The following is a 22,791-nucleotide window of genomic DNA, read 5'->3' on the forward strand; positions in this document are numbered from 1 at the left end:
GATCACACCAATCCAGCACAGCTCATGAGAAGAGGTTTATTGTGGGGGAGAGGGGAAGAGAAGAGGACAGAGGGGTCAGAGAAGGAGCGATGGGCTGGAGGTTTCTTTTATTTGGTCGGGCCATGACCTAATCATGTGTACCACCATACACAGGTGAGGAAGCACGTGGTGAAGTGCATGCTTGGAATGTGTGGTGGTTGCCATGGCAACCTTTGTCGCCTAGGGGTGATGTAATCGCTGGATTCGGAGGTGACCATAAAGCCAGTCTCTGATGCCTACACACAGACTATACAGTGTGATGGAATACAGGCAAAACTTGAATGATTATGAAATAGGATTCTATCCACTGGCTGGCATGCTGGAAAGCTTTATGGTCCTCTTGGCACGTGCTACAGTGGGGACTCACAACAGCTCTATGACATCAGTGAGTGCCAAGACTGGGTCTTCTTATGATCCATATGCATATTGAACACAAGGACCAAGGAGGCTCACTATAATTCAACCCTGCTTCTTTTTAATCCTCCTCATCCTTCCATAACTCTGTGGATATTCAATTAATGTAGAAGTGGTGAGGGTAAACTGTAGAAGCAGTGAGGGTAAATTGAACCTGTGCTGACAGAACAGGAAATCCCCAGAGTTCAGTTTGTGTTAAAATTAGGTTAACTTTGATTGTTCACAAATCTAACCTGTTCTTGTGTCCTTTGGATATGGTCTGAGGAAAGTCCAGTTTTATCCTGGACTACTCTACAGACAGCACACAGTACTGCCCTTCTCTCATGTATCGATTCTAAACAGGTACCACTTCAGGGCACTGATACCAAGGAAGAATTCTCAGGGTGTTGGGAAGTGTTGCTCTTCAGTGAGAGCTCAGGGGTCAGAATATCTCTTCTTAGTCTCCAGACTTCAAACCCAGAATCTGGGCCTTCAAAAAGAGACACAAGAAACTCTGTTATGGGTGAAATAGTTGTGACCTTGAATCACTGTCTCTAGACTTAGGGTATTACGTAATGATGTGCCCATTTAGTTATTGAGACAAAGCCATTGCCTTTGTAAATATGGATGTGAGAATATGCTATTTTTTCATTATGAAGAAAGTGCATATTTTTTTCCAAATCCAATAGTTTCTCTCTAGAGAAAACTTAAAAGTCAGGCCAAGTAGTCTCAATGCTGAAATTGCAAACTTCAAATGCAAAATATCACATAGTACTTCCAATCATAGTTCAGGGTGTCTAAGAGTCTGTTATGTGACCATAGGCCTGGGGAGACTTACCACACATGCCATGGAGGGAACTGATGAAAGGCCAAGTAAATATACTACCAATATCTAATTTGGTAAATCAATGATTTTTCTTTTATTTTTCAGATTTTCAGATTATAATTATATAATTTCACCTTCCCTTTCTTCCTCCAAACTCTACCATATATCATATAACCCTCCTTGCTCTTTCAAATCCATGACTTCTTGGCTCTTTGTCATCAATTTTTATTATATATATATGTATATTTGTATATGTACAATATATGTGTAATATGTGTGATAAATATATATGCAATCTATGATTAAAATATGTATATAATATATGTGATATATGAAATATATATTATATGCCTATTATATTACCTATATATACCTATTATATACCTATATATCTAGGTACCTCACCCTATCTACATTACAACCTACTTAGTCTGTATAACATTACTTGAATGTATATTTTCAGGGCTGATCATTTGGTGTGGGATAACCAGTAGGTGTGTTCTTCTTTGTGGAAGTCTGTTACTTCCACATTCGGCATTCCTCACTTGCATATAGGTGAACAGTGAGTCTTTGTTTGTATACTTACAGAACTATGAGTGAGGACTTACTCTGAGGAGCTAAAATAACTTAAGGACAGGTGCATCTACAAAAACCCACCCCAGCATATCTGACAGATCACGAAAACTAGTGTGCACTGAATAACCTATAGGCAGCTTGACAGGATGGGAATGTCCTTTCTATGTAATCACTTGGTCCAAACCTTTTCTAGCACGCTCAGTTTCTTCCCTGTGGCTAGGCAGGTCTGAGCATTTTCCAGAGAGCTCGGCTTATCTGAGAATGTCTTCTGCACGCTTTACTGATTTTTGACACATTTTTAAAGAGTGACGAACCTAGTGAATCCAATCAGTTTCAGGGACTTCCTGAACCCTTTTAATTGTTTACTTTCTGAGCTTAGCAGCTTTCTGTAAACTGGAATGTTTTGCCCACTCCCCTCATCCCCCTTGAAACATCCTGGGTCTTAATGATCCTCCCTCTAAGATTGAGAACTGTGGTTAAGTATTGATAGACACTAAAGTTCTAGGCAACAATAGTGGGAATGGAAAGTCTAAATCTATTCCCAATAAATACAGAAGTGAAACAACCATTTTGCCAAAAGTTTGGTTTAGCATATCTAGGACAAATGCCACCCTTTCTTACTAAATGGAACAATAACAGACTAGAGAGTTCATGCTTCATTAATGGCAAGCTAGAGAAATAAATCCTTTTTATCACTACTAAAAATAAATCAACTCAAACAAATATTAATGAAAGTACAGCTAGGAGTGTCTCAGGTGTTAAGTGAATAATTGCATGCAGAATTCATTTTTTAAATTTAAATGGCTAAGGCAGGATGTAAATAATGGGAAAAATCAAATTTAATCCTGCTGCTCTAAAGACAAATTTTAAGAAAAGGATTTGTTTTATTGGAGAGTGTGTGTGTGTGTGTGTGTGTGTGTGTGTGTGTGTGTGTGTGTGTTCAAATAACTGCTGAGGTCAGCAGAAGGAGTCTGGTCCCCTGGATGTAGAGTTATAAGCAGATTTAAGTTATCTGACATGGTTGCTAGAACCTGAACTTTGGTCCTCTGAAAGAGCAGCAAATAGTCATAACTGCTGAGCCATTTCTTTAGCTCTGAGTGGGTAAAACTACAGACTAACAAAACATAATCACTACATTTTGACAGTTACCCTACCTCTGAAGTGAGCACCTGTACCTTCCCAGAGCATGAGAACTCAAGCATCCCTGCTACCTTTGCAGACTCCTCATGCAAGAGTAGCCTCCTGAGGGTAGATCACTAGTACCTTGATATAGAAGTTTAAAGGTGTGGGGGTTAGGGAATAGTTGAAATATTACACACAGACAAAGGGTATCCCTCCCTCCATTTGTCCCTGCCCTTCCCTCTTTCCACCAAATACAGTGAGTCCTCTCAGGCAGTTTTGTAATGGGTGGCTTTCTTTCAGGGCAGCACCCAGGGCACAACTCTGGGGTGGAGGAGATAGAGCGCCCCTGATAACATGGCACCTGTGTTCTACAAGTTGCCCAGTGGGAGCAGATGTGGGCTCCCATTAGCAGTTCCTATCCCAAGGAAACTCTGCCTAGCACTACAAGGAACTATAAAACAGCAGTGTCTGGAGTTCTGATCTTTCTTGACTGACTGAACCTGTTTTGTCTTTCTTAGTTGGAAGAGTGAAGTAAAGTACTGGATGTTTAACTGTAAAGGAGCTTCTTCAAATGGGAGAAAAGATGGGAGATACATGCCAACAGTGAGTCCATGCAGAAGTGGCATCATAACTGGTGACTAGAAGTGGAATAAGAGATTCTTCCTGCATCACGACTGCTATAGCACACAGTCAGAAGGAGCAAGTGACTCACTCACACAGCTGCTTGGAGCTACAATGCCACACAGCCTTTGGTATTCTCTAAAAAAATAATTTTATTTAGATTTTTGATTTATTTACTTTTGTTTTGTGTGTATGAATACTTGGTCTGTATGTCTCATTGCCACATTCATGCTGTACCCACAGAGGTCAGAAGGGAACACTGGATCCCCTGGAACGGTAGGTACAGATGGTTGTGAGCTGCTGGGTAGGTGCTGGAAACCAAACCTGAAAAGTCAGCCAGTGATATTAACCTGAAACATCTCTCCAGTCCCCTCCCTTTGCCATTCTTACAGAATATAGAAGAATTTCTTGAATGAGCATTTGCTGCTGTAAGTCCTGGGGACAATTTCAGGAGACGAAATTACTGGTTATTTTTATAATTCCCCCCAGTTATATTACCACTTTGCTGTGGAGATGGTTAATTAAGCCCATTATGCTGTCATCTTAGAGCTACTGGCCTGTCAGTTTCATCTTAAAATTCAAGTAAGAAATCCCTTTAATTAATGCTTTCATGTCGAACTACCAATTCTGAAATGAAGACTATTTGTCAGCATGCACAGTTAAATATTTTATCAATTTCATTTTATTTTCCACCATAATTCATTGTTATCCCAGTAAGTGTTTTTGGCTCCTAAATGCAGACAGAGAAGAAGTAAAGAAAGAGTTCGTGGGTTTTTTTTTATTGTTTATTTATAACCCAGTTGAAATGAGACCAAATACTGTTGTTATCTACATGATGTGATCGGCACCTTCCTTTTGGTCTAATTGATAGTTATATTTTTATAAAAAAAATCATTGTTTGTGCACCCTGTAGACTTAGATTTTTTTAAAACTACTTTTAATATGGGTCCTCAAATGCTTCAAAGCACCCCTTCTAGTCCAAAGGTAGGGGAGAAAGGATGGTAAATAGAACAAGGGATGGGGACCTGTATAGAAGTAGTGTTCTGGGGTGATTCCAATCTCTGTTCGTCAGGATACCAGCAGTTCAGTTCATTAGTGTTAGGATACCAAGCACAAATCTGCATAGTTAGCAGGATCCAGCAGAAACACCCAGGCCTCCACCAAATCTTCACAAGTTCAGTTCATTAGTGTTAGGATACCAAGCACAAATCTGCACAGTTAGCAGGATCCAGCAGAAACACCCAGGCCTCCACCAAATCTTCACAAGTCAGTGGGAGCAACCAGACCCAGTCAGACACTAGGAGTTCTCTGCTGTGCCTTTCAACAAAGTGAAGATCAGTGAAGATGCTAGATCACTAAGTGTTGCAAGGCTAGCAATGCAAGAGCGTTGTCACTGTCTGTTGAGTCCTATTTATACTGTCTCCAAATATCACAGGTCATTAGGTCTTGCCTCAGCAGAATACCATGTGAGGTTGCAACACATGACCTAACCATGTTCTTTCTCTTCCTTGTTGAGGCAGGTCTATTCTTTATTCTTGCTGTATTGTAATTAACTATAGTCACTCTGCTCAATAAGAGTTTAAATTTATCTTTACTGAGTGAAACTTCAGAATCTTTGACAAACATTCTTTGCCTTTGCTCTTTTTCTAAAGTCTTTGGTAAAGAACATGCTCTTCTGTAAAATTAGATGTTCGGATTCAGCAACATATAGTACCCTGCTGTGTCTTTCTGTGCCTGCATATTTCACTTAATGCAGCATCCTCTGAGTGGTTACGCTGCTGTAAATGATGGCATTCTGTTCCTTGTAAAGCTGACTATTGTTCCCTTGATTATGCCTTTATCCATTCATGTGTCACTGTTACTTGGGTCTTATTTAAAACTTTACAGTGAACGTAGGACTGTAAACATCAACATGTTGGTGTCACTTCCCGCGGACATGTTCTAATAACTGAAGTTAATATGGCCATGTGTAGTTTGATGGTTACATTTTTTGTAAAAACTGTATACTCTTTTCCAAAATGATTGTATGACCTTCGATTCCTACCAGGAGTCTATAAGACTTATCTATCCCTATGCTCTTGCCCAGACTTGTTTCTCATCTTTTTTATAGAAGCCATTCTAAGGGAATAAAGAAAATCTTGTTATGTTTTAAATCTGCATTCACCTAATTAGTAGTACAGAGCATATTTACACTCGCCTTAGACATTTGATTGTTTGGGGTTTTATTGTTTTTTTATTGGACATTTTAGGTATTTACATTTCAAATGTTATCCCTTTCCCTCATTCTCCAATCCCTTCTCCCCATTCTCATGCTTCTATGAAGATTCTCCCACTCACACCTCAACACCATGTCATTCCTCTCTACACTGGGAAAATGACCCTTCATAGGGCCAAGGGCTTCTCCTCCTATTGGTGCCAGACAATGCCATTCTCTGCTACATGTGCTGCTGGAGCCATGGGTTCCTCCATGTGTACTCTTGTTAGTGGTTTAGTCCCTGGGAGCTCTGGGGTGTCTGGTTGGCTGATATTGTTGTTCTTCCCATGTGGTTGCAAACCCCTTCAGCTCCTTCAGTACTTTCTCTAACTCCTCCATTGGTGTCCCTGTGCTCAGTCTGATGGTCACCTTAGACTTTTGTATGCCTCCATTTGAGAACTGTGTGAGGGTTCTTTGCCCACTGTAAAGTACAGGGTTTTAGGGTTCACATTTAGGTTTGCAATCTTACATATTTTAGATATTAAACTTTCTTCAGAAGTATGGTTTATAAATATCATTTTCTCACTTTCTGAGTGTTGTTCTTTTATCTACAACAATGTAAGAAACAGTGTTATTTCTTTGCTTTACAAAAGATTGGTATCTTTATATGATCTCATGTTTTTCACTCTATTTCCCAATACAATGCCTTTTATTAATTTCTCTTACCTAATTCCACGGCTGGGACTTCCAGTCACATGTGAAAATGGTGTCCCTGATTACAAAGGAAGGCCTTCACAATTGAGTGTGCACATGAGGGCCTGGTCTGCCATACATGAACTGTGTTGTAGTAAATTTCATTTCTTCCTAACTCAACCCTCTGAGGTTTTCTTTTATCAAAGTATATGTTTGACAAACCTTTTTCTGCCTTCATGAAAATGCACATATTCTGATTTATAGTTTATTTTAATATTTTCCTATATCTCTCTATGCATATGCATGTGTAAGTACAGGAAGCCTCAGAGGCCAGAAAATGACATTTGATACTGCAGATTTAGAATTACAGGAGATTATGAGGTTCTTGACTTGGGTCCGGGAACTGAACTTGGGTCCTCTGTGAAAGCAGGACATGTTTTTAACTGCAGAATCATCTATTTTCTCTCTTCTTTCATTTTCTTATATTTTTTCAATTAAAATGCAAATTATGCCATTTTATCCTTTTTTTTTCCTTCCTCAAACCTCCCCCATCCCATTCTCTGTTCCCTTCGGAAGTCTTGGGCTTCTTTCTTTGTTACTATTGTTACATGCATACCTCCCTAGGGATGATATACCTAATTAGTTATTCCCTAGGAAGGATACACCTAATTGGCTATCCAATACTAATGATTAGCTCTAAACTCATATACATATAAGGAACATTTAGATGGGCTGAGCTTTCAGTTTCTTAATGTGGTGTGAAATAGGATTGATTAATATGAAATGACAATTCAAAAATTTATTACATGTATTTATTTGTGTGTATGTGTGTATGCATACATGTGCATGCATGCATATGCATATCCCCATGCATGTCAACAGGACATGTGTAATAGTAGAGGACAACTTATGAGATTTGGATTTACTCTGTGTGTCTGGATCTTAGGGATCAAATTCAGCTGGTCAAGATGAGAGAAAGCACCTTTACCTGCAGAACCACTGTGAGAGCTGTTTTACTAAATTACCCAAATAAAATCATAAGAGATATCCATCCAATAAATGTCTAAGTCACAACATAGTAACAAACAAAAAACATGAAAAAACAATGTATGACTCCACTAAAATATATTAACTCCTCAGTTACCAAATCCAAAACAGACAAGGTTAACAAGCTCTTAGATAAAATAAGGAAGAGAGAAGAACAAACAGACGGGGACAGCAGGTCGGGGAGTAAGCATCTACCTTGATATTAAAGAGGAAAAGTGAATAGTCTATGTGGAACCAACAAAAACCTTCTGATTATGAAGCAATATTTTGAAGTCAAATATTCCTCAAACTGGAAGTGCTTGAGTAAAACGGAATAAATTCCTGTACCTATCAAAATTAAATTAAAAGAATATAAATAGCACAGACAAATAAATAATGAGAAATGAGATTGAATTCATAATTACAAAACTCCCTGAAATAAATCTTACAACATGATTCTATGTCAACATTCCTGGAGTAACCACCAATGACACTCAAAGTATTCATGAGCACAAAGAGACAAGAGATATTATCCAAATCATGATACGAATTCAGCATTACATGAATACACACTATGAAAGCATAGAATTAATTTTATACAAATATTGAAAGGGATGGGCCAATTTCCCCAAAGAATATAAACAAGGAACTTGTCAACAAAATGTTTATAAGCCAAATTAAACAACACTGAATATATAAAACACAGTAGTCTTAGTTTACTATTGCTGCGGTAAAACACCATGAACAAAGCAACTTGTCAAGGGAAGGGTTTATTTTAGCTTGTACTTTAGCCTATACTGGTAACAGTCTATCATTGATGGAAATCAGTGCAAGAACTCAAATGGGACAGGAACCTGAAGGCGGAAGCTGATGTCGAGACCAAGTGGAGTGCTGCTTACTGAGTTACACCCCTCGGCTTGCTCATACTGCTTTCTTGAAGAATCCAGGATCACCAGCACAGAGATGGCAACACAAAACAAGCGAGGCCCTTCTCCATCAATCACTAATGAAATAAATTCCTTACAGTGAGTTTTTAATTTATTCTTTAATCAGTTTTTACAGTCCAGACTTTATGCCCCTTCAGGTCCACCATCTGACTGTTCCGCATTACATACTGCTCCCTCGGTCTCCAAGAATATACCTCCACCCTCCCATTCCCCATCCCACCAGACTTTCCCACTGCCTGGGGCCCCAAGTCTCTCAAGAGTTAGGTGTACCTCCTCTGACCCAGTCCAGGCCCAGCAGTCCTCTGCTGTATAAATGTTGGAGGTCTTATACAGTGAGACCTTATGGAGGCATTTTCTCAATTGAATTCCTTTTCTTTCAAACAACTAGCTTGTGTCAAGTTGACATAAACCTTTCCTGGTGATACTGTTTTCATCCTAGCTATGCAAAGATGGTTCATCTTATGAAAATTGAAACTGCAACACAGCATAAATGGCACCAGGTACAGAAAACACATAGTCTCCCAACAGATGCAGAAAATGCCTTGGCAAACCTCAGCAAACGTTTATCATAAAAACCCTGAAAATACTGAAAATGCAAAGAACATTTCCCAATAAAACAAAAACTGTCTGCAACAAACCAAGAGCTAATTGGGCTCTAAATTAGAAAACAACAAACAAGCAAAACCAACAGAAAGCATTTTATTTAAAATCAAGAGTGAGACAAAGGTGTCCCAGCACTACTCAATAAAGCAAGAGAAATTGTTAAAATGGATATGAACGAAAAGAAAGTCAAAGTATCCTAAATGTGGGTGACATGCTCTCATACCTCAAAGACCTAATGAAAGCACTTGACATGCTAAGCAAAGCTATCACATAAAGTTAGACACACAAACAATGATGGAAGATTTCTATATACAAACAACTTGTAACAAGAGAAATCAGGGTGGGGAATGGTGGGGAGGATTCCATTTTCAATAGTTTCAAAAACGCTGAAGAATGAACCTACTAAGGAGATAAAAGACCATTACAGTGAAACCTTTGAAAGAGTAAAGAATTGAACACTAAAAGATGGAGAGAGCCCCATGTTTATATGGACTGGAATAATTAAAATTATAAAAATGACTGTCATAAAAATGATCTACAGATTCATATCTATCTGTGTTAAATAACCAATCATCTACTTCAAAGACTTAGGAAAAAATTTTAATTCACACTGAAACACACTAAATCCCAAATATTTCAAATAATTTTAAAGGGAAGAAAGAGCAAAGCTGGAGGTATGACAGTACCTGGAGCTAAGTTATACTACAAAATCACAGTAACAAAAAGTGTGGTATTGACAGAAAACACCATCAATCATTTGACTAGAATGGAAACGAAACATGAGCAGAGAGCTACAGCCACCCGATTTTCAACAAAGATGGGACAAGTATATGCTCAAGAATTAACAACTTCTTCAACGAATGGTACTGGTGAAACTAAGTACCAAGATTATAAAAGAGTGGATGTAAATTATTCCCTCTCATCAACTCAAAGTGTATCCAATACCTTAAGCTAAAGCTGTGACTTAGAGAGAAAAAAAACACTTGAAAATATAAGATGAGGCTTTCTGGGAAAATCTTAAGATACCTTAAATATAAAAATTGACAATGGGATCCTGTGAATTTAAAAAGTTTGGTACAACAAAGGAAACATTGACTAGAATGAAGAGATAGTCTACAGGATGGGAACTAAGGTTTGCAAACTGGTAGGAAATTCATATCGGTATAAAGAATTTAGGAAATTAAACAGCAACAATAATCCAATGATCAAAAGAACAGTTATCAGAAAAATTAAATAAAAGGAGAAGTATAGGTGAAATGATTTCAGCATTCTTAATTACCAAAGAAATTCAAATCAAAACTGCATTTAGAGTCCATGTCAATTAGAATGGCCGGGATCCAGAAATCAAATGATAAATGCTGGAGAGAAGGTGGAGAACCATGAGTCTTTGTAAACCACTGGTCATGCAGACACTGGTTGAAAATCAGTATAGAGGGCCAGCTGAAAACCAACAGCAGATACCATTTGATTCAGTTAAATCTCTCTAGGGAATACTCAAAAGATTTTATGTAAGCGTGCCACAGAGGGATCTGCACCTGAAGCTTGTTAGTTTGTCATTCTCGATAGCCAAAGTAAAAAGAACTACCTGATTGTCCACCAGTGATGAATGGCTATACAAGATGTGGTATATGAACCCAAGAAAACCCTTGATCACAAGGAACAAGGAAATTCTGTCATTTACAGAAATTTAAATGGAACTCCAGATCATCACGTCAAGCAAGCAAAATCAGAAAAGACTGTCGCATGTTTTTCATAGGGACAATCCAGATTTGTTTTTTGGGGGGGAAGGGGCATAGCAGAGTTGTATTGTGTTATTTCCAGTATAATGTGTTCTTAATTGAAATTAGTCACTTCCAGAGACAAATATCACATGCTGCTTTCATTCATAGGAAGGAACTAGGAATAAAAGTACAGTCACATATCATCAGCAGCATCATCATAATCATCATCATCATAATAATAAATGACTACATAAAAGCACTATAAATTCATCTATTTCTTCTAGATTTTTTCAATTTAATGGAACATAAATTTTCAAATATTGCCCAAATGTCCTCTGGATTTAATGGCATCTGTTATAATGTTCTCATTAGCTACATATAATGCTGTTGATCTGAGTCTTAATTCTTTCAAAGAACCAAATATTTGTTTCTATGTTCCTATGCATTTTTTATTTGTTTTCATTTTCTTACCTTAAGTTCTGATTTTTAATATTCTTTCATTCTATAGAGTTTTATATTTACTCATTAACATTTCTAAAATCTTGAAATGCATCCAATCGTTTTTTCAGATTGTTTTATTGGATATTTTCTTTATTTACATTTTAAATGCCATCCTCCTTTCACAATTTCCCCTTCAGAGCCCCCTATTCCATCCCCTCTCCCTTGCTTCTATGAGGGTGCTCCCCTACCAATTCACCCACTCCCTCCCATCTCCCCACCCTGGCTTTCCCCTACACTGGGACATTGAAGATACTTGAAATTCTAGAACTATACAAAGAATCAACAAAACCAGGACCTGGTTCTTTGAGAAAATCAACAAGATAGATAAACCCTTAGCCAGACTAACTAGAGGGCACAGAGACAGTATCCAAATTAACAAAATCAGAAATGAAAAGGGAGACAAAAACTGAAAAACTGAGAAAATTTTTAAAAAATCAGATTCTATTACAAAAACCTATATTCATCAAAACTGGAAAATCTGGAGGAGATGGACAATTTTCTAGACAGATACCAGGTACCAAAGTTAAATCAGAATCAGATAAACCATCTAAACAGTCCTATAAGTCTTAAAGAAATAGAGGCAGTCATTAAAAGTCTCCCAATCAAAAAAGCCCAGGACCAGATGAGTTTAGTGCAGAATTCTATCAGACCTTCATAGAAGACCTCATACCAATACTCTTCAAACTATCCCATAAAATAGAAACAAAGGAAACATTACCGAATTCATTCTATGGAGTCACAATTACACTTATATCTAAATCACACAAAAATCTAACAAAGAAAGAGAACTTTAGAACAATTTTCCTTATGAATATCTAAGCAAAAATATTCAGTAAAATTCTTGCAAACCAAATCCAAGAACACATCAAAATGATCATTTACCATGATCAAGTAGGCTTCATCCCAGAGATGCGGGGATGGTTCAATATACAGAAACCCATCAACGGAATCCACTATCTAAGCAAACTCAAAGAAAAGACCACATGATCACCTCATTAGATGCTAGGAAAACATTTGATAAAATTCAACACCCCTTCCTGATAAAAGTCTTGGAAAGATCAAGAAGTCAAGGCCCATACCTAAGCATTGTAAAAGCAATATACAGCAAACCAGTAGTTAACATCAAATTAAATGGAGAGAAAGTTGAAGCAATCCCTCTATAATCAGGGACTAGACAAGGCTGCCCACTCTCTTCTTACCTAAAGATAGTACTCAGGGGTTGGGGATTTAGCTCAGTGGTAGAGCGCTTGCCTAGGAAGCGCAAGGCCCTGAGTTCGGTCCCCAGCTCCGAAAAAAAGAACCAAAAAAAAAAAAAAGATAGTACTCAAAGTCCTAGCCAATGCAATTAGTAACAAAAGGAGAGATACAAATTGGAAAGGAAAAAGTCAAAGTATCACTATTTGCAGATGATATGATAGCATACTTAAGTGACCCCAAAAATTCCACCAGAGAATTCCTAAACCTGGTAGACAATTTCAGCAAAGTGTCTGGGTATAAAATAAACTCAAACAATTCAGTAGTCTTCTTCTGCTCAAAGGATAAATAGGCTGAGAAAGAAATTAGGGAAACAACACCGTTCACAATAGTCACAAATAACATAAAGTACCTTTGTGTGACTCTAACCAAGCAAGTGAAAGATCTGTATGTCAAGAACTTCACGTTTCTGAACAATCCAGATTTAAATAGGATTCTGCCTATGGAAAAAAATATTTAGCTTTGAAGGAATCCTTTTTTGGGAGGAGGGATAAGACCAGTGGGTATAATACCAGCCAAGCAAGTCGGCAGGGTACATGTGGCTATGATCTGTGCTTTAAGGCCAAGATCTGCCATCTTTGTTTTGTGGAAGTTCTGTGTGCAACATGTCTAAACACCAGTGTAGGAGATCAATACACATAAGGCTGTCTTCCCTTTCCTCTTACATCAGAACTTTTGCTTCTGACAACAGCGTCTTCTCCGTGTTGTCTGAATGCTTCATTGACATCCTGCACTCTTCATTCCCAAAATGATAACAAACCAGCTCACTCCTTTCATCTGCAACCATTTACCATCAAGGATATATTGTTTGCTGTAGACCTAAGTCCCTTTAATCTGGTTCCCTCAATGTGTATCCTCCATGATGCCCTGTGAAGAGACTCTGATTCATATGTATCCCTAACTCTAAATAACATAGAATTACAAAGAACTGTGTGATGGATTTTAGGAAGGATATCAAATGTCCTGCTTTTAAATAATTAGGTATTTTAATCTTCATTGGAAAAATGTTTGTAGTATCTGATAATATAGATGCATATCACAGGTCTGCCAGACACAGATGCACAGAAACGTTTCATCTGTATCAAGAAAGAATGTGGCAAGTGGGGACTGTCCTAGGCAAACCTAGGTAATAGGATGGCTAATGTGATTAAATATTGTATCTAGTTCCTAGGGTTCTGAAAACAAATAGGATAAAATGGAGAATTCACTTTTAATTGGAAAAGAATCACGAAGCAACTGATCAAGGAGACATCTCTTGACAGCAGTTTTAAACCGAGTCAGTGATAAGGGTATAAGTGAGCACTGTATAGGGAAATATTGAGTGGACTTCAATTCCAGCCTCCTGGGCTTTTGGGACAGCTGTTTCTATATTGATCTTTCTGCATTTGTTTTTTACTAATACTTAAAAAGGCATTATATTAGGTGGTATCGTTTAAATGTATTAAGTAATTCTATTTATTTCCTATTTATATGCTTACAGATTTTCTTATGGTACTCAAGTTCCATTTCTAAACAATGCTCCACACAAAGAAACTTTTGAATTTACAAAGCTTAGAAAGTTGTGTACAGTCCTTTATTTTTGTTTGTTTGTTTGTTTTTCTAGTAACCCAATTCTTATAAAATTTTGATGTCTTGAGCTGTATTTCATGGGTACTTTTAACAACTGTAATCTTTTGCAGGATGTTTATGTATTTATAATCATTGACATCATGGTGTGAATTATAGTTAATAACTCTGTGTGTGTGTGTGTGTATGTGGTGTGTGTGTGTGTGTATGTGGTGTGTGTGTGTGTGTGTATGTGGTGTGTGTGTGTGTGTGTATGTGGTGTGTGTGTGTGTGTATGTGGTGTGTGTGTGTATGTGGTGTGTGTGTGTGTATGTGGTGTGTGTGTGTGTGTGTGTGTGTGTGTGTGTGTGTGTGTGATGCTGTAAGTGTGGTGAGCATACCTGTATGTTTGAGTATGTAGAGGTCGGAAGTCAATGATAGACATCTTTTCACTGGATCAGTTCATCTCTATTTTTTGAAACAGGATATTTCACTAACAGTGAGGCTCTTTAATTTGCTTGTGCTAAACAGCCAGTGAGCTTTAGAGTCCTACCGATTTCATGCTCCCCTTCCTTAAAGGTTGAAGTTATAGGTAGGGTCCACCATGCTGGGAATTTTATGTTGCTTCTGGGGATATTAACTCAGATCCCTGTGTTTGCTTACAAGTGCTTTACTGAGCCCACCTCTCCAGTTCTGGAAATTTCCTAAGTTTGCTGTGTCCTACAGGAATATTACTCTGATAGGCATTCATCATTTCCATGTGACAATACCGGACAAATTAATTAGAAACATACTGAGCCCTAAAATAAACAAAGACATTAATAGATAATCTATTGTGTAATGGTTCTGATATTTATTCCTCAACCATAGGAAAGGCTCTTGTCAAAGTAGTTCAACAGAGCTAGGGAAGTGACTATTGACATGACAATGTAACCTAGGATGTGGAAGTATTAAACTTTTAGAACTTTAAGTGATGACGAGATGCAGCCTAGCCCACAAAATTTCAGGATACAGGCAAACATATCCATCTGTGACACATTCCTGGTTATTTAATGCAGCCAATTACAAAATTACATTGTGATCTTCTTGGCAACCCTGTTTTGTTATTGTTGTTAGTGGCTGTCTCTCTGTTAGTGTTGCAATATATATACAAGACTTTCATGGAGTGATCAGTCCAGCAGCCCCAGCCACCGAGAGCTTAGCCAGATGCAATTGGTATAATAGCACTTAACAGAAACGTTCTGCAAACAGGTGACCTCCCCACTCTCACCAAGCAGGCAGGAACAAATAAATCCCCAAGGCACACAGCTACATAAATTGAAGTGTATTCAGAAAGACTTGAGGTGATTTGTAAAGGGTAGAGTCCACCTTTTTGCAGCTCCAGAATAGAAAGAAAAAGTAATTCATACCTTTAAATTAGCTCAGAGTTCTAGTAAGGAGACGCCTGAATGAAGTAATTATCAGCTGCGCGATCTCATTAACTTGAGGCAGTACTGAGCTGAGGACGCCAGGCATTAGCGTCTCAAATGTGCTCAGGTAGTCACATACATCATCTGACAGGTCCCCTCCCCCCCCCCCGTCACCAACTAAATACACCCAGAAAACAACTCACTAGTGATGAATATAAGATTTAGGCAACATTGTTAAAAGGCAACGTATAAAGTGAATTTTGGGTCAAGGGCAATAAAAGTGTCACAGGATATGCATGAGAGTGCCTCAAGGCTTCCATTTCAAACTGAAATGACCCCACACAAGTTATTCATCTTCATAAGCTTGTAAAACAGTATGCATTCATAATTGCCCAAAGTACAAACAATCTAGAGTATAGCAATCAATAAAACAGAAGTCTTTCTTTACTCCATCTTTACTTATAACTTATGAGCTATACTCATGATGTAGCATCTGCTGAGTGTATAAATAATATTTACCATAAAGACAAATGCCTATTTCTCTCATTTTATAAGCTTTTTGAAATCTCTCTTAGAAAACTTGAAGAACATTTAAAAATACGTTATCATTTGTTTTTATGGTATTTTATTGGGGAATCTACATGGGTTTTTTAATTTTTTTAATTAAACATGGGATAGAAATATGTTTCTCATAATAATAAAACTGCATATGGGTATTTTGGGGATATTAATAAATATGAAGGGCTGAGGCATTACTTTGAGCCATATGTCTCAAAACATCTAGGAATTTCCCTCTTGGACCCAGAAATTATATCTAAGAAGAAACAACCAACAAAAGAGGCAAGGTGTAATCTTTATTTAATGTGTGCTCTTTAAACTATAACTGGCCTTTTAAAACAAGCAGCATGGAAGTCTGATGTTCCTTTCATGTTGCTTCCTCTGTCTGTTTAGACTCTTTCCAAGCATGGCAGTTACCAGGGGAAGACTTTCCAATACCCTTCTCCAAGAGAAACTCCAAAGACCAATGTTCTAGAACGTCAACTGTCAAGTTAGTAAGAATATGATGGCACAGAAGGGCCTCAAAGACCCATGGCCAACAAACAACATCAGGACCACAGACAGGACAGGCTCAGAGAAACATGAATAAAGCCATACAAAGGACCCCAGAAGACCAATGTTTTCATCTCCCAAAGAGTGGTGATGCAAATACTATTTTATTTATTTTCAGAACTTTCATTTATATATTTCATGCGTTTGTGGAGGGGTTGGAGGATGCATGTTGCCATGCATGCATGTGGAAGTCAGAGGAAAACTTATATGTAGGTTCTACTATCTAACTCAGGCTGCCAGGCTCCAGGGCATGCACATTTACCCAATGAGCCATTTTGCCACCAGCCTCAACAATTACTTTTAAAGTTGCTGCAGTTCATTGACTTTAACATTCTGAAGTTTATAGATGTCACATTGATATTAACAAATATTTGATAATGTCCCACTTCTTAAAATAGTCTACCATCTTGCATACACACTGGGTGACCATGGCTGACTTTTTCATGTTGGCATGATGTGACTTTTTCTTGTTTGTATTTATTGCCATCAAGCATCCCCTTTGTCTGAGGTATTTGTCACAGTGCCCTCTCTATTCCTAGAATTCTTTTGTTCCTCTCCTCTAGTCACTATCTTATTTATAAACAAGATGTACTCATGACCACTGCTCTGACCCAGCTGGCCGAGTTAGCGCTGTGTTTTGCATCCTGCACTTGTACTGCTTGAGAAGCACCACAGACACAGACACTGGAACTAATCTCTCTGCACGTTTGTTGTTTCATGTGAGTCTGGTCTGTGCCCTTCACCTGGTACCAGCATTCCTCTGGCCATGACTTACTACTAACCATGGAGAGGTGCCAGGTTGCATTCTTTTAAAATAATTTCATGCCATGTGTTAGTTTATGCATTCAATAAATATTTGCTGAGAAGATGGCTGCATGAAATCTTGTGCAGTATGTGGTTACATCAGTTAGGAGGCCTCTGTTTCTGCTTCAGGGATTCAAGAATAGACAGATGCATAGTCGTTAAGCAACCAGTGATATGGGATTGCTGTGAGGACTAATCCTTGGTGTGATGAAGCCTTTAAGGAGGCTCTTGGTCTCAGAAGAGCATCTCTGAGTGAGAAGAAACCACAGGTAGAGTTGGGATAAAGGGATTACAATGGAGGTCAGTTTTCCCAGAAACACTGAGGTAGTATCTCACTTGCCACGCGATGTTTTTTAGGGGCTATTCCTTTCATGATTAGGAATATTGAAAAGCCCAGCAAAGTATCTTGGATAAATGACAGCCTTGGCCTCAGCTAGGAGGGAGTCTGGAGCATGGATTGATCACAAGGTTTTCTTTACATTTATACACAAGTAGCCCAGGTTTGGAATAGCAGGTGCACAGTATCTCCAATATAGGTTAAAGCCAGGACTTCCAAAATGAGATATCTCCCTTTATGTGATGATGGTTTCCTATAAAAAGGATCAGAAAGTATGTCATCAGCAGCTGCCATATGCATCAGGCAAGGGATGTGCACATTGGACTAGTAAAGAGGACATGGCAGGATGGTTGATACAAACTGACATTTAGATAGGACGTGAAGAAATGACTCAACTGTGGAAGAGAAGTGACATCACGCAGATGAAATGAAAAGGAGGGACATTGTAGTAAAATATTAACCAGCTAAGGATTCTATTTCCTACTATCCACCACACACTCAGATGCACAAGGTGTCCATGCAGACACATACATGCACAAGCACACACAGCCTTTTCTATTAAGAATGTTCCCTCTGTTTCCACTCATGTGTTTTAAAAGTTCCCACTCATGACTTCGTTCTGTAGCTCTAAAACCTTCCTGAAACATCTACCACCCTGGAACATGGGATTTATATGTAGCTTATATCTGTGTTTCCAGGGCACAGTTACTTAAATTTGACTCTAGAATAAATATTCTCTTATCCTGAAAAAAGAAACAAACTGTTCCCAGCAGTCATTTGTGTGTTGCTGCACAGAGAGGCTTGGGTTAATCCTTCAGGAAAGCTATTTGGGGACATGTGTGACCTTGTGCTTGTGCTTTCATTATTGTGGGGTATGATCGGGGGTGATTTTAAAAATGTGTTTGCATCGAGATGTTAGGGGTATTTCAGCATTTCATCCACCAAAGGTTTAAAATATGCTTTCCTGACAGCAGAGAGGGATACGAGCTGAAGCACTGCCATTAGGTGTTCTTTCATAGGCAAGCATGGGGCATCATCTACTTATTATAAAGGAGCTTCTCATGGAATAACTGCAGAATGTTATGCTCCAAGTAGTCACAGGAGGGGAATTATATTATCAAGTCACTGCAAGAGAGACCTTTGCATGACAGGGCTCACTGAATCTCTGATACCCACTCTAACATCTCATTCCTTACCTATATAAATACATCTCCCAAATGCTATTTTGCCCAGAATATTTGAAAATAACCAATTTTCTTTTGAAGAATCTTAGCTCACCATTTAAAAGAAAATGATGCCTTCTTCATGACACTTTGAGGATGTGTGTGGTTCAAAGCCACTCGGGATTTATTGTTACAAGGTCTGCAATTGCGTGCGTTTTACTTAAATAACACATTTCACTCTGACACGAGTAGTTCTGTGTTGCTGAATATTGAGTAGGAGCTAGTTTCCTGCTCTAAGGTTCACAGTACCACTAAAGAGATGGCTGTGGCCCATAAAGGAAAAGGTGGAACAGGGTCTATCAGTCCCTAAGGAGAGGTGACCTGGAAAAAGGCATGGAGGCAGGAAGACGAAAATCATGACTGTATCCATGCAGCCTTTAAAGAGAGACACAGATATATCTGTCATACTGTGGATGTTGCCCATGTGGAGTGAGAATAGCTGTGTGTGTGTGTGTGTGTGTGTGTGTGTGTGTGTGTGTGTTCATGCACGCACACATGTATGTGCATGTGTGCATGTGTGCACATGCCCCAGATCTGACCCTCGCAAACTGTTACAAATTGTACTTCCCAATCTTCTCTAAAATCACTTCTCTTTTACACAGTCGACCAGCTATTCCCTGTGAAAGAAGCCTAGTCAGTTTGACCTCTCTTCTGCATCTTCTAAACTCTTGGCCAAGATCTTCTGGTAAGCTATTTCAATCACTTCCCCATGACCTGAGCTGGCAATATTCTCCTCCTATGCAAGCAACACTTGACTGCTATAATAGAACAGGGATGTAGAATGGAAAATTAGCACAGTTCAGTTCATTGAAATGTGTTATGTAGAGGGTTGCAAAGTTAATGCTTAGCTCAATGACTAAAGTGTTTATTTTGTGTTGCAGTTGCATTTTGATTTGATTTGTTTGTTTTGTTTTGTTCTGTTTCTGGTCAAAAACACAAACTACAATCACCTGGGAAGAAAAGCCTCAGCTTAGAAAATGTCACTATTAGATTGGCTATAGATAAGCCTGCAGGGGCATTTTATTGATTAACTATTGATGTGAGCAGGCCCAAACCACACTGGGCAGTGCTACCACTGGAAGGGTTGTCCTGAGTACTATACAAAAGCAATCCAGCAAGCAATGACCCTCCAATGTCACTACTTTGGTTCCAGATTCTTGGTTCCTGCATTGACCTTCTTCAATGATGGGCTATAATCTGTGAGGTGAAATAAATCCTTTCTTGTCCAAGTTGCTTTTGCCCATGGCCTTTATTACAGTAATTGAAAGCAAACTATGAAAACATATAGAGAGGAATATAAATTTCCAGCATCTATGTAAAACCTTGGTCCAGCCAAAGAACCCAGTAATCTCAGTAGTGGGGCCAGCATGAAGACAGGATCCCTGGAGCTGGCTGAGCAGACAGCCTGTCCAACTCAGTGAGTTCTACACTCAGCAAGGGACCCCTGTCTCAAAAAGTAAGGTATGGAGCAATGGAAGATGAAATACAATGTCAGATTTTGGCATTTGCATGCATATCCAAGTCCACACAACTGTAAAGATATATACATATATACAAATGTACACAGGCCATACACACATAAGTATATAGAAACAGAGATACAGATAGGATAGATAGATAGATAGATAGATAGATAGATAGATAGATAGATAGATAGATAGTAGATGATAAATAGATGATAGATACATATATACATAGGTAGAAGATAGATAGATAGATAGATAGATAGATAGATATAGATAGATGGATGGATAGATAGATAGATAAATAGATAGATGATAAATAGATGATAGATACATATATACATAGGTAGAAGATAGATAGATAGATAGATAGATAGATAGATAGATAGATAGATAAATAGATAGATAAGCAGACAGCAAGATAGATAGATAGATAGATAGATAGATAGATAGATAGATAGATAGATAGATAAGCAGATAGCTAGATCATGGACAGATGATGATGAAGATAGATAGATAGGTAGATAGATAGATAGACAGACAGACAGACAGACAGACAGACAGACAGATAGATAGATAGATAGATAGAAATTTACATGGCTATGTTAGGAATAGTGTAATGATATTTCTCAATTAATTCTAAAAACAACTTTGAAAGTCGGTAATGATTCAAAAGAGAAAAAAAATCCTTTACTTGTTAAAATCATGAAGCTACAGAAATTGTCAGGGAATTCATTAAAGTCCATCTATCCGTATCACTTGTCAGGGTCTACTCCCTGGCCCTGTGTGTGAGTATGAGTGTGTCTGTGTAAAGATTAAAACAGAGACAGAAGGAACACCCATTCAGAGCCTGCCCCACATGCGGCCCATACATATACAGCCATCCAATTAGACAAGATGGATGAAGCAAAGAAGTGCAGGCCGACAGGAGCCGGATGTAGATCGCTCCTGAGAGACACAGCCAGAATACAGCAAACACAGAGGCGTATGCCAGCAGCAAACCACTGAATTGAGAATAGGACCCCTGTTGAAGGAATCAGAGAAAGAACTGGAAGAGCTTGAAGGGGCTCGAGACTCCATATGTACAACAATGCCAAGCAACCAGAGCTTCCAGGGACTAAGCCACTACCTAAAGACTATACATGGACTGACCCTGGACTCTGACCTCATAGATAGCAATGAATAGCCTAGTAAGAGCACCAGTGGAAGGGGAAGCCCTGGGTCCTGCTAAGACTGAACCCCCAGTGAACTAGATTGTTGGGGGGAGGGCGGCAAGGGGGGAGGATGGGAAGGGGAACATCCATAGAGAAGGGGAGGGGGGAGGGGGATGTTTGCCCAGAAACCGGGAAAGGGAATAACACTCGAAATGTATATAAGAAATACTCAAGTTAATTAAAAAAAATAAAAGAATGTATATGTGCATATGTGTGTGTATTAGGGTATACATGAATGTGTAAGAGAGTATGTATATGTGTATGTGAGTGTGTGTGTCTGTTGAGTATATGAAAGTGTCTGTTTGTGAAAGTCTCTATGTGTATGTGAGTATATGTATATGAAAATGTGCTGAGTGTGTGTATATGTGTGTCTGTTATGAGAGTGTGTATGTTTGTATGTGTGTGTCAGTGTGTGAATATGTGAATCTTCTGGTCCAAGAGACCAATTTGTCAGGCAAAACATGCCTACCTTTGCAATAGTGGCATGAATGTCAGTGCCACAGCCAACTCATCTCAAAGGATATCAGACATATTCCACAGGAATACATCCATGCCTGATACAAGAAAATAAATTGGTCAGAACCAATGAAAGATTGTAGGTAGTAGAAGGAAAAGAAATACTGTTGTGTAGCTAAATGGACATGCTATTGAGCTGCCGTCTAGATAGGTATGTTTATACCCACAGACAAATGTAACTCTCAGTGTAAATCAGAGAAAGGTGGAGGCTACACAGACTCAAGGCCACACAAGAGGATGAAGGTAGTCCTAAACAAGACATTTCTCTCATCCCATTTAAGGTCTGGGAGATACTATGGCAGGAACAGCACAGAAAAATAAATGAAGGAGGAAGATGATATGGGTACGGATTTAACTATCTTTCAGCTTAAATGGTCATTTTTCAAATTCGTGTGACTTCAGATGTGACTCAAGCTTCCCTGTACAATGCATAAATAAGGAGTATACAGGCACTTCTTTTTTCTGGGCTATTTCAAGTACATTCTGTTCAAAGACATTAGGTGGGAAAGGTTAATGCTAAAATGAAGCAGGTAAATGGGGGCTGATAGGATTGCAGTGATAGATGGTCTCTTGAATCCTGCCTAATGTGGGAGTGCTGGGTGCTGATGAGCCCTGTGGATGGTGCATCTGACCTCTATTTGCCATAATCACAGC

The 22,791-nt window shown here is 38.6% G+C and overlaps 1 long non-coding RNA gene across 17 annotated transcripts in view; it reads left to right on the forward strand.

Annotated features, from left to right (window-relative positions):
- Positions 1–217: 217 nt before the first annotated feature.
- LOC103690464 (uncharacterized) overlaps positions 218–22,791 on the forward strand; it is a 45,824-nt gene continuing 23,250 nt past the window's right edge. For 5 of the 17 annotated variants that reach the window (XR_001839538.3, XR_005488487.2, XR_005488485.2 and 2 more), the window contains exons 1-3: positions 236–424; positions 3,475–3,708; positions 19,547–19,629. This is a non-coding gene — a long non-coding RNA (uncharacterized LOC103690464). The other 12 variants (XR_010054274.1, XR_010054275.1, XR_005488484.2 and 9 more) reach the window with 6 other exon arrangements.

Source organism: Rattus norvegicus, chromosome 8, assembly GCF_036323735.1.
Source record: "Rattus norvegicus strain BN/NHsdMcwi chromosome 8, GRCr8, whole genome shotgun sequence".
Taxonomy (NCBI): Eukaryota; Metazoa; Chordata; class Mammalia; order Rodentia; family Muridae; genus Rattus; species Rattus norvegicus.